Below are 15,266 nucleotides of genomic sequence, written 5' to 3'. Positions count from 1 at the left end.
AATACGTGATTTACCATTTTGTTCCAGACCATCCTGCGATGTATCCTAAATGAAGCATGAAAGAAAATCAATGAATACAATTTTATTTTGCTCCTCTGATGTTCACTTCTATTTTCTGCCTTGAAGCTTTTAAAAATAAATGATGACAAATATACTAACAGCATTTTTATCGTGCTGGTTTTTCATGTTGCTCCCATGGATTCACATTTGACCAGCCAAGCTGAACTTTGTCCAGTGGGCATTCTCTATATTTGCTTGTAAATGAGAATATCAAAGGCCTGGGATAAACCTGAGTAATACAGCCCTGTTGGATTCGCTATCTTTGACACTGGAGATGTTAAACGCATACAGTAGCCCTTGATGTAACTACTGAGTAATATTTTAAGCTAGTAAACATCGAAAGAGCCAGAATTTAAACCCAGATCAATTACAGAGGTCAAGCATTGCTATACTTTGCTTCAGGTGAAATGAATGTTGGGCATTATTTGACCTTTTATTTTGTTTAAATTTGCACGTCATGTAATCTGCATTTACTTGTGTTGTATGATCATATCTTTCATCACAGATTCCCTTTTTTTATATTAGTTTGAAAATGTGTTATTGAATATGTATAAAGTGACAAATTTCCATCTAACCAATGCATGTTTGTGGCATGTGCATTTATTCTGTAAATTTATAATTAATATCTCTGATAAGCAAGGTCAATCAAAAACAGATTTAGTGATAATTTAGTAACTTTTTAACTTAGAGATTATTCCAGCAATGGCATTGATCATATGACTATTTCCTCCATAACTTTAGTATGCTATTCACTTGCGTTTGGGCTTCTTTCTTTTAGTATTAGGTTCTGAAACACATACAGGACAAGTTTAATTTTATACGTAGTTTTTATTTTAGTTAGCCTGTCATCTTTGTTCATGAATCCATCCTAGGTAATGGGGGCTGTCATCTTTGACAATGCAGGCTGCCATTGTTCCTTAAATGTTGCAGAATCATCAGAATGTCTGCCTTCAGATTTGCCTAACTTTCCAAGAACTGTGAAAATACCAAGTCATTCAGATATAGACATAAAAAAACCTCAAGTGCGACATCAGTGCGGTACAGGTGCCTTTTACTAGGCAAGGTGTTTTTTTCAAGGTCATGTAACATACATAGCCAAAATAATATAGTCTGAATTGATGTCCTCTCAATGTATATGTCCATAAGGAAACATATGGCACACACACCTTAATACACATAGGGCCCCATTATGATGTCGCGCGGAAAGCTTCTACCGACAGTCCGAATTTCTTAGACCGTGTTGGTTTACAATCTGCTCGATTGATTACGAAGATCACAGTCGGAAAGGAAACAGCACAGTTACTCCGAATTGGTTCCGACTGGCTCTCGGAGTATTCATGTTGGACGGAACCGCATCGGGCACCTCTACGGACAGTGTTTCCGACCGACCAATTACAATGTCGATTTCCAACAGCCTTTCTGAGTAGGCTTGTGCGACATGAAAAGGCTGTCGGAAAGTGAGTTTGGGGAGCCCTAGCAGCCCCCCCTTTATCCTGAGGCCTCCAGTTGGGGACCGAGGGGGTACATAAGGCAACCCCCTATAAAACGCTGCACTGTGTGGCAGGCACAATGGGGTGCCCGCTAGAGTGTTCAGGGTTTTACACAGACATCCCATTTCCCCATATGAGCCTGTGTTGTCAGTCGGAACATGGGCTCCCATAGTAATCAATGGGTCTCTGACCAAACAGTGTTCGGTTGCATTGTAATCGGTCGGGTGGACCTGTTGACCGCGAGCCGGTCGGTTCCCGGATCTAATACGGTGTTAGGCTGAAACTATCCCCCCGACATCGTAATGAGGCCCATAATCTATTTCAGACATTCCTGAACTTATTTCAGAAATTCAAATCTCTGATAAGAATCAGTATGTAAGGACTATCACTTGAGCAATTACTTAGGAGAGAAACCTCACCCAGGTCACAGACTCATATTGCTGATTGCAGATCCATATTGCAGATCCAGATATGCCCTGCGCCACATTCCATCCCAAATGAAAGAGCCTCAAGTAAGACTCTGCAAAGCTCTGCAAAGCATTTTTTTCTACCTTCATGAATTGGTGCCAGGATTGTATTCTTTCATAGACAAAATCTCCTAGCTCTTGGCCTTGTGCTCGAAAAAGCTGACAAGCTACTACAAACAGGTAACAAATCCATTTGTCCAGGTATGCACACCACCTTCGAAACTCAGGCTAATTATGTATTCATCTGCTAGAGCTAGCATTGCGCTTAGAGATAGCAGAGTGAGGGAGGAACGGCTATAAATTGTGAAGTTACGATTTTTCCCCGTTCTCACAGTTATTGAAAACGTAGCTAATTTGTATTATCTTCTGCGAATATGTGCATTTTAATCTAATTTTGCTTCTTAGCGATTTTTCCAGAACTGTCACTGAAATAACTTGTATTCACTGCTCTTTTTAAGCCTACAAACGCTCTGCCTTACCCACTGGAAGCGCTGCTGACACGCGCTATTCCAGCTCTTCTGCCTCGGGGAATCACCATTACCGAGAGCACGCCAAAGGCGAAGCCACGCCCCCTGCGAGGCCACGCCCACCGACCCAGCCTATAAACGCTCTCCTAGCGCACCGACCCCCAGTCACTTGATAGCCTCTGAGGCGGAAGCCGGAGGTGTTTGTAACGCGATCGATTTTTAAACTGTCACTGAAATAACTTGTATTCACTGCTCTTTTTAAGCCTACAAACGCTCTGCCTTACCCACTGGAAGCGCTGCTGACACGCGCTATTCCAGCTCATCTGCCTCGGGGAATCACCATTACCGAGAGCACGCCAAAGGCGAAGCCACGCCCCCTGCGAGGCCACGCCCACCGACCCAGCCTATAAACGCTCTCCTAGCGCACCGACCCCCAGTCACTTGATAGCCTCTGAGGCGGAAGCCGGAGGTGTTTGTAACGCGATCGATTTTTAAACTGTCACTGAAATAACTTGTATTCACTGCTCTTTTTAAGCCTACAAACGCTCTGCCTTACCCACTGGAAGCGCTGCTGACACGCGCTATTCCAGCTCATCTGCCTCGGGGAATCACCATTACCGAGAGCACGCCAAAGGCGAAGCCACGCCCCCGGCGAGGCCACGCCCATTAACTTCCAGCACAAATGTGCCGACCCTCCCAGCGCAGCGGACGAGCGCAGCGGGAGCGCCGTTTGCGCGCCGAAGGCGCGCCTAAGGCAAGCCCGTCTGCGCCCGTCCGCGCACGACCGGGCCTAGGGCCAGACCCCCTGGCTGCCAGAGCCCCCGCCAAAACTATATATTCCCGCCGTGACCTTTTAAGTCTCAGGCCTTCCCTCGCCCCCTCATGCAGATATATCCATGACATGGATGGACCCTTTGTCAGCTGTACGTTCTGCCAGCCTGCTCAGCTTCAAATCCCGACACGAGTACCGAAGCGTGCAACCCTCAAACTTGCCTCACTGAACTGTCGCTCTCTCCCTAAACATGCGACACAAATCCACCACCTTATAGAAGACTGCGAGATCGACATTCTCTTCCTAACGGAAACGTGGCTCACCCCACACTCTGACTCGGACACAGTGTCAGCCACACCTCAGGGATTCCTTATCCAGTCCCTCCCTCGTCCACTTGGCAGAGGGGGAGGCATCGCCATTATTTACCGTGACTCCTTCACCTGCAACGCTAGCGATGCACAAATCCCAGACTCAGAAAGTCTTCAATTCTCAATTAAACTCGATCCCACGAACTCCCTTTCAGGGATCTTAATCTACCGTCCCCCCGGCCACCCCGGTCCTTTTTCCAATGCCCTCCTAGACATGGTAGCAACACAGGCTCACTCCGCCACGAACTTCATCTTAGTGGGAGACCTGAACATCCACTTTGAAGACACGGCAGATTCTGGAGTAGTCGACCTGATCTCCGAACTAGCGGCCTCGGACCTCCGTCTCATTAACTCAGGAGCCACCCACATCAAGGGCCACTTGCTGGACCCAGTGTTCACCAGCACCCCCGCGATGCAAGAAATAGACACCATTCCCCTTCCCTGGACGGACCACTTCTTGGTCCTATTCCAACTCCCAGGACCCCTTAAGAAACCTCAGAAACCTCCCTCCTTCACTAAAGGCAGGACTTGGTCCAAACTACCTATTGAAGAATGGGCCAACACCCTGACATCTACCACCCCCACTCTCGACAATATCCCGGACAACGCCGATAGCAACTTCAGAAGCTGGATCACGTCCTCCCTTGACACTGTGCTCCCACTCAGAATGCGCGAAGATAAGACCAACAATATCGGCTCCGCTCCGTGGTACACCCCAGAACTCCGCCAGCTCCGCAAAAACTGCAAAAGAGCTGAACGGCTTTGGAGAAAAGACTGGCACAATGCCAGCAAAGAGGCATACCACTCCTCAGTCAAAACCTATAAAACCGCAATCAAGCTCTCCAAAGCCTCTCACTATGACACCCGGATAAAGGAATCATCCAATTCCTCCAGGGAATCTTATCTCATTGTGAAGGAGCTTCTGAAAGTCCCCATCGTTTCCTCGCCCATCACCACTCAGGTAGACAGAAGTAATGACCTAGCCTCTTACTTCAACAACAAAATTGCCCGCATCCTCACATCCCTTCCTTCCCCCAGCTCCCCTTCCCGCAGAAACACTATTCAGCCCCCCGATGAGACGGGATTACGTCCCCAACTCGAGACATTCAAGTCGACAACACCCAACGAGGTGGAAACGACATTGAATAAAATAAAAAGTGGATCTCCTTTAGACCCTGCTCCTTTGAGATTCCTCAAAAACGTGGCCCCCGCCATCACCCCTACAATCACGGAGCTTATCAACTGCTCACTTGCTCAAGGATCAGTCCCCCACAGCTGGAAAAAGGCAGTGGTGAAGGCACTTCTTAAAAAACCTCAGCTCGACCCTACTGATATGGCAAACTACCGGCCCATATCACTCCTTCCAGGGATTAGCAAGATCACCGAGAAACTGGTGAACAGTCAACTCTCCAGATTTCTCGAGACTAACAACATCCTGCGGCAATCCCAAACGGGGTTCCGTCCGGGACACGGCACAGACACCGCCCTGCTTGCCGTCATTGAGGAAGCAAGGCGCATTCTAGACTCAGGGGGATCAGTGGCAGTGATCCTCCTGGATCTGAGTGCCGCCTTTGACACGGTTAATCACCGTGTCCTTCTCCACCGACTGGCTGCAGCAGGGCTCACCGGGATGGCACTCAAATGGATAGAGTCCTTTCTCACTGAACGCACGTTCCAGGTTTGGGATGGCGAATTCCACTCGGCCACACTCCCACTCACCAGCGGGGTTCCTCAGGGCTCCTCCCTGAGCCCCACACTTTTTAATGTGTACATGGCCCCCTTGGAAGATGTGGTAACGCCATACGGGATAAAAATCGTGAGCTACGCTGACGACACACAATTGGTCGTCTCCCTCTCCCAACTCGACGACCATCCAGACAAATTACCAAACTGTCTCACCGAAATTCAAGGGTGGATGTGTGAATCGTCATTAAAACTCAACGGTTCCAAAACCGAGGTGATGCTCATGGGCAAACAATGGGCGACCATCCCCCCGGCAATCTGGCCAGACGTGTTCGGGGAAATCCCCACCCCGAAACACGAAATCAAAACCCTCGGAGTCTGGCTAGAACCCGCCCTCTCAATGAAGACCCAAGCGGCTAAAACCGCCGGAACCTGTCTTGGGCTTCTGCGAACTGTTCGCAAAATTCTCCCCCTCCTACCGCCCGTGTCCAGGAAACTAATAATACAGGGCCTCATATTGTCACGGTTGGACTACAGCAACTTGGTCTACCTAGGTGCGCCGGAAGCCACCTTAGCGAGACTGCAAAGAACCCAGAACGCTGCAGCCCGCCTAATCATGAGCGTACCTCCCAGAGTATCCGCCAAACCCGCCATCAAGGCGTTGCACTGGCTGCCAGTCCGCCAAAGGGTGGAGTTTAAGGCCATGTGCACGGCCCATAAACTAATCAACGGATCAGGACCTGCGATCCTCAGGGGTCTGGTCACCCCCTACATAGCACCAAGGGCCCTGCGGTCGGAGAACGAGCACCTGGCCAACATCCCTAAATTCAAAAGAACACGCACTGGAGGCCGTCGCTTCTCTGTCAAAGCGTCCACCGGTTGGAATTCTCTCCCACGCTCCCTCAGACTGGAACCCAACCACCTGACATTCAGGAAAAAACTTAAAACTCTTCTGTTCCCTAAATAAACCCCCCACCTCTCTTTCCCCTCAGCAGGACTCAATTTTAACAGCGCGGGGATGCCCTCGGGTCACCAGGCGCTATACAAATTGCTAAATAAATAAAATAAATAAACTGGACTACATGATTATTTCATAATTAGGGCTCCCGGTTTTATGGTATTCATTTTTTAGACATTCCCGGCTGTATTTACCAATATTTATTTTTTGCTAATTTTATCTGTATTTATCTATATTTATTTTGGGTTTTGTGGAAAAATGAAGCTGAAATTTGTATATTTCCACGTTTATTTAACCAATAAATATGCACTCATGCTTGAATGTCTGCCAGATTTCAGTGATATAACAATCTGCTGAAAATAAATCAATGCAGTTATATGAAAATATGCACATTTCAGTATCAACCATGTGCATATCTACTGGTGTTAACGCCAATATTGAACTCCTTTCTTTTTTAACCTCACCTATCAATTCACACAGCTATTTGCCTGGTAGGCATGGCAGACAGTATTTAGAATTACTCAAAAAGCAACCCAATTTCCATTTTTATCCACATTTAAACATAAATATAAACAAGAAAATACATGCTTTCTGTCTGTATTTATCTATAAAAATCAGTTAAAATGGAAATCAGGGAGCCTTATTCATAAGCTATGCTAAAGAATTTATCATTTCTGCTGGGGATTTCATATTTGTTTGCAATTATTTATTTTATAACGTTTTCTTAAATACATTGGACAAAAACATGCTCAGTTATCTCACATGGACTGGAAACTGACATGCTCTAGACAAAACAGAGACTTTTTTCCCTTAGCCCTTTCAGGCTTCATGCACATAATTCACAGGAAGGTCACACGGAAATTCCATTCCTGTGCTAATAACATTTTCACAGTGGAAAGCAAGCTTCACTCCACCACAAAGAATTCTGGGTTGGAGCAAGTTTCTCCTTCTAAGAGCGGTTCACTACAAAATGTATATCTCTTCTCACATAGTGCAACCAGCAAGATTTTTTGCAATGCTTTTATAGCACTAAAATTATTAAAACATTGCACCTCATAAGCAACTCCCAAATGTTTTCCCCATTCAGATCTATTCTCTGTGAATGGCTGCATCTCTGGTCGCTGGCTAGGGTTGCTGTGCAGGAAACGTTTTGCGTTAGCAACACACACCCACGAAAAAACACACACACACAGTCTAAAGTTTTTAAGGTGTCTCACCAGCACAGCAATACCTAATCCCTGTTACTTTCATTACTTAAAGCTGATCCTTCACTTCACACACTGGAGCAGTGTAGGATTCAGTTTTAATGCTCCGTATAGCTTACTTTGTACATTACATGCATTATATGCATTGGTGCCTAAACGGATTCTGAGATTCAGAAGGGAAGTCAATGAAGAAATAGAAATTCCTGCGAAGGTGGCTGTCTTTCAGAATCAAGCTTCCATTGGTCTATCCAATGTACCATGGACCATAACAGTGAAGGAACTAACATTTAAGGGAACGATGCATCAAACTCTGCTGCAGACGCAGATCATACATTTCTAAGGTCTCTGCAGGTAACCCGATCTTAAGCCAAGATCAGCACAGATATTTTGGGATTGATTTAAGGAACTTCAAAAGGAAATGAGTATTTTCATCACTACTACACCCTCAATTCAGATAACACTTAAATGTTATTCGAACCAGGAACGAAAGCGAAACATGAGTGAGCTACGTTATATTTAATCACAGCAGCTCAGGGGGTTAATGCATCTGCACATGCTGGCATTAAATATGAAATGTCAAAGCTAAAGCCCGGAAACTGATGTCTAAGGTAGTCATCCTCAACTAAACAAACATGAGGAAAAATACATATGAGCAGTGATGCAATAAATGAAACATTTCCATTTTTTAAGACCCAGGCAGACTCCCCACACTATTTATATTGCCCTTTCGCTGTAATCTTTCCCTTAACTATAATAGGGCTAATCACAGATGTAACTAATATAATCTTATATTGGTTTCTCAAGATTCATGCTCCAGATTCTTATGGGTGTGGGCAACAAAGAAATGCTGATATGTTTAGGCAAAAATAAAACGATTTGTAGTATCAAAGCCAATACAGCAGTTTTTATTTTCTCTTTCATACAATGCTCCTGCATTTGCCTCAAAGGCTTACAGGGATATTATGTCTGCTCTGAAAGTTTATCTGCAATAAACCAACATATTTTGAGTATTAACCCCTTGCATGCTGATGACGGTCCCCATCCGTCATGCACTACGGCGCTCGTGTGCTGATGACGGCTGGGGGCCGTCATAAACCCGCCCACTCGCGATTTTGCTGCACAGGCGCAGAATCGCAACAGCATGCAAGGGGTTAAGTAATTTGTTAGGTGAGTGAACATTGATATGTTCAACAAATCTTGACTGCTGGGGTATTGAATGCAGGACTGAGTTGGTTGCATAATATGTAGGTAGTCTTGAGAACATTAAATAATTTGGCTAGAGGAGTATTAGGTGGTTGCATCAATATTATATGATCTATGTAGTATATAGCTGTTCTGGATCACCCTGGGAAGGTGGCTGAAGCAAAATTGTCTGACCCAGAAGCTGCACAAAATGTGTTGCAAAATATTCAAGTAGTCAGAACTAAACTATCCAATGTGATGCATTACAACTCTGCCGTTTGTGAAGTTAAGGTGTCCAAAGCTCCTGATGGGTGTCTCGGAAATCAAAGTTTGAGAAAAGATTCCTGATAAACAAGTGTTTGAGTTATTTTACAGACCAACAATCCAGGTCTTTGAGTAGAAAACACATGTAGTGTAATTTTGCTTCCACTGCCTGATTTAAAGAAACCATGAAGGTGCCCATCATTCACAGTGATTGCATCAAGTGTTTGATTCTGTTCAATAGGCCCCCTTTGACACAAAAGTGCATTCAGAGTACAACCTCCCAGTCTCTCTTTACTCTCGAGAAACTACCCAAGGATGCCTGTATCCTGATGCCCAATTCAGGGATTGCAGAGCTTACTGAGTCTCCAGTTTTACACCAAGTTCCAGATTCAACAGAGAAGACCACTGCTACAATTTCAGCAATTCTGTGCTCTCAACTGCTGCTCGGGTTTACCAAGAACCTCAACATGTGTCCATATTGACAATGATGATGCACTTTGGGCAAGAAAGCTTTATGAAAATCAATCATAATTCTACAGAGTGACTTTTCATCAGTATCCACAGTCACCCTATACCATTAGTTTCTTCTTGGATATCATTGGGTTTGTGACAAGTGCCTGATACCACCATGGTCCTATGTTTGGATCACTACAACAGTGCTTCTTTTTCATCATCTTGCTAACAATGCTGACTGTTGTTCCACTGCTACTGAATGGTCATTGCGTCCCTGTAAGAATTGTTACACAAACCGTGGAGTGAGAACTTCAACTGCATCCCTCATTCCACAGAGCTCAACAAGATCTATATGCTGCCTGAATTACAGCTTATTCTGTGCCCAAGGGCATAGTCTTGGAAAATGTTCCTTATTATGTTATGAGACATTGCAATTGGCATATGTATTGAAATGTTTTATGAATTATACAGGTCTATTGAATTTGATACTGTGCAAGTTATTGATTGATTTGTTTATGCTGCCTTTGAAAATGAAGGGTTATGTTTTTACAAATAGATGTACTGTTTTAATATTTTCTGGTTATTATATTTACTAATACCTTGAATTCTGAGAAATGTACAATTTTACACATCAGACATAATAGGAACTCCGCAAGGCCTAGCACACAAATAAACAGAAAACTTTCAAAGAAAAGTCTTGCTGCTGATGTGTCAGGCACATCTGCTTTTTGCTACATGCAGAAAATAGAGAAACTTCACAGAATTCTGAGTAAACATAAAGAACACTTACAGACTCAGTTAGCACATTTTGTTGAAACTCTTATTGTCCAAGGCTACGAGCATTGGAAAGAAAACATTACTGATAGTAATTGAACTGAAACGATTCAGAATGGTATTTTCAATTTGAATGTATCCGGAATGGTGTTTTCCATTTGACTGTATGTTATTTTAATGTAAAATATTAAGGCTTCAAGATACATACACATGTCTCTAGGGAAGGATTCATGTCCTAATATTACTATATGTTAACTGTGCAAAAACAAAAGGAAATGTTGTGATATTATTTTATTTTTCCTTGTGAAAAAGATGTTTTTGAAAGTGTGCTTGCCATAAAAATAGGTTGGTAGGTTATAAGCATTGACAAATTAAAAAGAGCTGGTTATGACCTAAAATCCAAAAGGGGCATTTTAACCTCAAGTGGCAAGAAAACATTGTTTTCTGCAAATATCTTATTTTACATCCAAGAGTAAAAGACTTTTAAAGACAGGATTTCGTACTGACTTGGGTGCCCTGTTACAGAACAACATCTAACAAGTGTCATAAATGTGGCATTCTAGCTGTGGAGCAGCTACCTGAGAGTACTTGGCTTTTGTGAATTCACAAGCAAAGAAACTGTTTCAAACAAATAGGTTGCACTACTCTGTTGCACTGCACTGCAGTTGCTCATCCTGAAGAATGCAGGAGTTGATGGGTCATCAAAATCACTGAATATGAATCCAGCATCAGTGCCAAAACCTGATCTCGCCAGAGTAAGGCCAAAAGATATCTCATCGTCAGTGGCTTCTTTCGACAGCAAGGATGAGCTTCATCTGCTCCAGCAAAAGTGGAAAAGGATGTGCCTTTTCTGCTCCATTCAAATTGAAAGCTATGTTATCTAATACAACAGACGTTATTCTATTTGCTCTGCTACGTAATAGTCACCAAAGACTAAACAATGTTCAGCCTACAAATTTACTCGAAAGCTCATGTCCACAGCATCAGTGGAAAGAAGCAAAGGTGACTGAATGGCATCCCTATGCATGGACGTAACTATATCTGTTTTTTGTTTTTTTGAACAGAAAGAGATTTAATGCGACTGATTACACTTTTTTCATTCTTTGTATTTTTTTTCTCGTGTGTGCACCAACCTGCAATAATCAGAAAATGAAAAAATTTGTCTAGTTCCCTTTTATTTTTCATTGCGCATAACACCCTTGCTTATATTCCTCGCATATAATGTTGAACATTACAAGAATGTTCTTTTAATGTATTTTTCTAATCAAGGATGGTATTGTAAGGATCATGTCTTCCAGCACAGAGACCCCTTTTGCATTTCTGTTTGAAGACATGTTATTGAACATGTAAAAAGTGATACATTATTATCTCATCAAATGCACATTTCTGGCTTTGGTTTTTATTCTGTAAATGTATGATGACTATCTCTAATAAGCAAGATCAATCTAAAACACACTCAATGATAATTTTGCAACTATTTAGCTTAGAAATGTTTCCAACAATGTCATGAATCTTATAACTGTGGCACTCCTTAATGTCTATTATTTTAATCACTTGCTTTTAGGTTTCTTTCTTTTAGTTTTAGGTTCTGAAACACATACAGGACAGGTTACATTTTAGCTATAGTTTTCATTTAGTTAGACTGTCATCGTTGCCCCATAATCCATCCTAGGTAATGGAGGCTACCAATGTTTACAATAGAGGCTTCCATTTTTCCTTAAATTATGCATACTCATAAATATGTCTGCCTTTGATGCAGATTTCGTCTGTACCAAGAACTGTGAAAGTGCCAAGTCATACAGATCTAGACATCAACAAAACCCCAAGTGTGACATCAGTCTGAGAAGGGTGCCTTTTTTAAGGTCATATAATATCCATAGCCAAAATAGTGTAGTCTGAATTAACATCATCTCACCTTATAGGTCCATAAGAAAGCATCTGGGGTGCACAACTTGAAGTGCATAATCTATGTGAGACATTCATCAATTTATGTCAGAAATTCCAATCTCTGCTAAGATTCAGTATATAAGGACTGCCACTTGATCACTTAGGAAAGAAACTTCACCCAGGTTGCAGAGGAATATTGCTGATCCAGATGAGCCTAGCACCAGATTCCATCCTGATTGAAAGATCCTCAAGCAAGATTACCTGAAGCACTGCAAAGCATTCCTTCTGCCTTCATGAATTGGTGGCAGAATTATATTCTCTCGTAGACACAAACTCCTACCTCTGGACCTAGTGCTCTAAAAACCTGACAAGCTGTTCCAAAGAGACAGCAAATCCTGTTGTACATGTGTGCGCACTACCTTTGAAATGAAGGCTTAATATTTATTCATCTGCTAGAACTAATATTGCGCTTTGAGATATCACAGTGCGGGTGTTAGGGCTATGCATTGTGATGCTACGATTTATCCGTTTTTACAGTCTTTGAAAACTTAGAGCTGCTTTTTATTTTCTTCTGTGATGCTGCCAATATTATGTGCATTAGGTCACAACATTTTATAATAACTATTTTAAAATTAAATTGTAGAAATGCATATTCCGTTTCTAGTGATCTTGAATGTGTAAATCATTAATAAGCAATTGTTACCCAAAAGCATTGACACAACCTAATTTTAATTGGGTGGGGTTCTGTGGGGCTATAGTGGCTTGTCTTTCACAATCAGCTCGGGTGCATTGGACTCATTCACTTGTGTCTCCTGTGCATGTGAAAATAAACCTTGTAGAGCTGTGCTGCAGACTCAGTTTACGCACTCGATAATTAACTAATTTCACTATGGTGTAGCAAATGTGCATCAACTCTAAATTAAGCAGTGAAAGGAGGACCACTATCGCATGAATTTGTTTAAAAATAAAACAGCTATACTGGGGTGAAGTAGACCCCTCACATCCATGACCCTGGTGTCATTGCACCTGCTTCACTGTTGACTGCAGTGTCCCTGTGTCGTGTCGTTCCTAATAACACATAGGATATGCTTGTTTAGACAACATAATCTGAGGGATTGGTGTCCAGACTGATTCCGGACACCCCCAAAGGATGTGTTAGCCTTTATGTCAGCTAGCTCACAGTGCCACCATAAGCCCCCTAACCTTACAAAGGAGCGTATAATTTCTGGCAACTATTGAGAATGACAACCATTGATCATTCAGAGATTGTGAAATCAGCACAGTACTTTTCCCTCAGTCACTGAGTGCTAACGAGGTCTCTGAGAAATACACAGAATAAACGATGGGGATGTTTTCGATAAGCATTTATTGAACCAGAGTAATTCTAGTATAAAACATGTTTGCTGCGACAATCATTTCACAGAAAGAGATGTATAAGATTATAAGCACCAACGGAGTAAAAAAACTGTAGAATTCTACCATAGTGCTATAACAGTGAATATATGCAGGCATATTGATACAAGATGGTAATCAAGAGTTCTTCCAAGATGCAAATATTAACTAAATGTACCTAGTATGTATAAGGGTATAAAGCCAAGAATCCCCTGGGAAAGAGCCAACCCCATTTCCTGATGGGAGAGAATGAATGACCCCGCCTTGGTCTTGAGTTGGACAACCCCGCAAGGGATGTCAGCCCAATGCTTGTTGTAGCTTCAGCATGCTGGGATTTCAGCATCTAGTGTCAGTGTGAAGCTTCTCCTCAGCCTATCTAGTCTTGGTATGGTTCTTTTATACTATAAAGATAGCCTCATAATCAATGTGTTGTGATTACGAATATGCAAATGATCCTAGAACAATTCCTGCGATTATGCAACGTAGTTCTTTTGCCATGTGCAGGGACTGTTCTAAGAATCCTTATGCATAATAAATGAGGCTACTTACCAGGAAACTTATCGGCATTCATTCAGCACAAAACTGGGTAAAAGGTCAGAGCTAGACCCGTTATGCAGAGCAAGGTAAGACGAATGTAGGTAAAAGGTTGAGTAGGCCGATATTGGGGTACCTTGGGGTACATAACACCTACTCCTCATCGGAAGGTCGATAAGGTCAACTAAGCTAAAATATGCCTGTTGAAAAGACTAAAATATTGTTATTAAAACCAGTGTAAAAACATCTAAAAACATGGTATATGTAAAAATCGATGCTATATAAGTAAAAAGCTCTATAAGTCCGCTGAATAGTCAATATACTGTTAGACCAACTATGCACATCGAAAGTCAATTTTTTAAAATGAAGCAATGTTTTTGAATTCCAATTTGGATTGTTATGGAAAAAGGCCAAAATATTCCCATCACACAGAGAGCCAAATGTTTATGTGTACTAGGTGGGAGACACAACATCACTGTCGCTTAAATTCACAGATGACGGTTCCTATAACACCTCTTGTATCAGGTCAATGGAGCAAAGGTCTTCAGTTCTCACAGCAGCCGCTATGGAAACCCTCAGAACCTGAGTTCTTATTGTAGAGCCACTGTCCGTTCCAACAGGAGCTTAAGCATCCTGTGAAGGCTCTAAGAATGCTGTCACCAACATGGGAATACCCTAAGGACACTGTAACATGTGGATCTTTAAGGGGTCCTGTAGTATGTCTATGTGCGGTGGAGCAACCAATGGAAGAGTCAGACATGTCCAACATGTATTCGTATCCGCAGAGTAGGCAGCAGAGCACAGGTAAGACCCAGTCTACCCAGACTGGTCTGAATGATAGGAACCAATGCTTGCTTAGCTCCCGTGGCTGAGGTGTGCCCAGATCGAGTCAGGGCCGGACTGACTACGGGGCGTTTTGGAATGCTGCCGAGCTGGGGGCTGATTTCACTGCGGTGGGGGCTGATTTTGTTGATGGAGACCTGCGTGTGCTTTGACATAAACAAAGCAAAACTAATTATGTTCTGCACATGCAGGTCACCATCAACGAAATCAGCCCCCAGCTCAGCAGCATTCCAAAATGCCTGGTAGGTAGTCCGGCCCTGGATGGAGTACCATGCGCTCACAGCAACGTCGTACCAGGAGTACCTTTACCATCTCTTGAGGTACTGGGCCGTCCATTGCGTGTCAGGAAAATTAAAACCAGGATACCCACTACAAGTAGTAGGACCAGTGGAAGACCTCCAATAACGCTTGACAATACGAAGTGTATAAATGCTGGAATAACTTTGAAGATTGCCGGAAAGGGACTT

Source organism: Lissotriton vulgaris, chromosome 4_1 (assembly GCF_964263255.1).
Source record: "Lissotriton vulgaris chromosome 4_1, aLisVul1.2, whole genome shotgun sequence".
Taxonomy (NCBI): Eukaryota; Metazoa; Chordata; class Amphibia; order Caudata; family Salamandridae; genus Lissotriton; species Lissotriton vulgaris.
Note: the sequence above shows the minus strand (reverse complement) of the source record.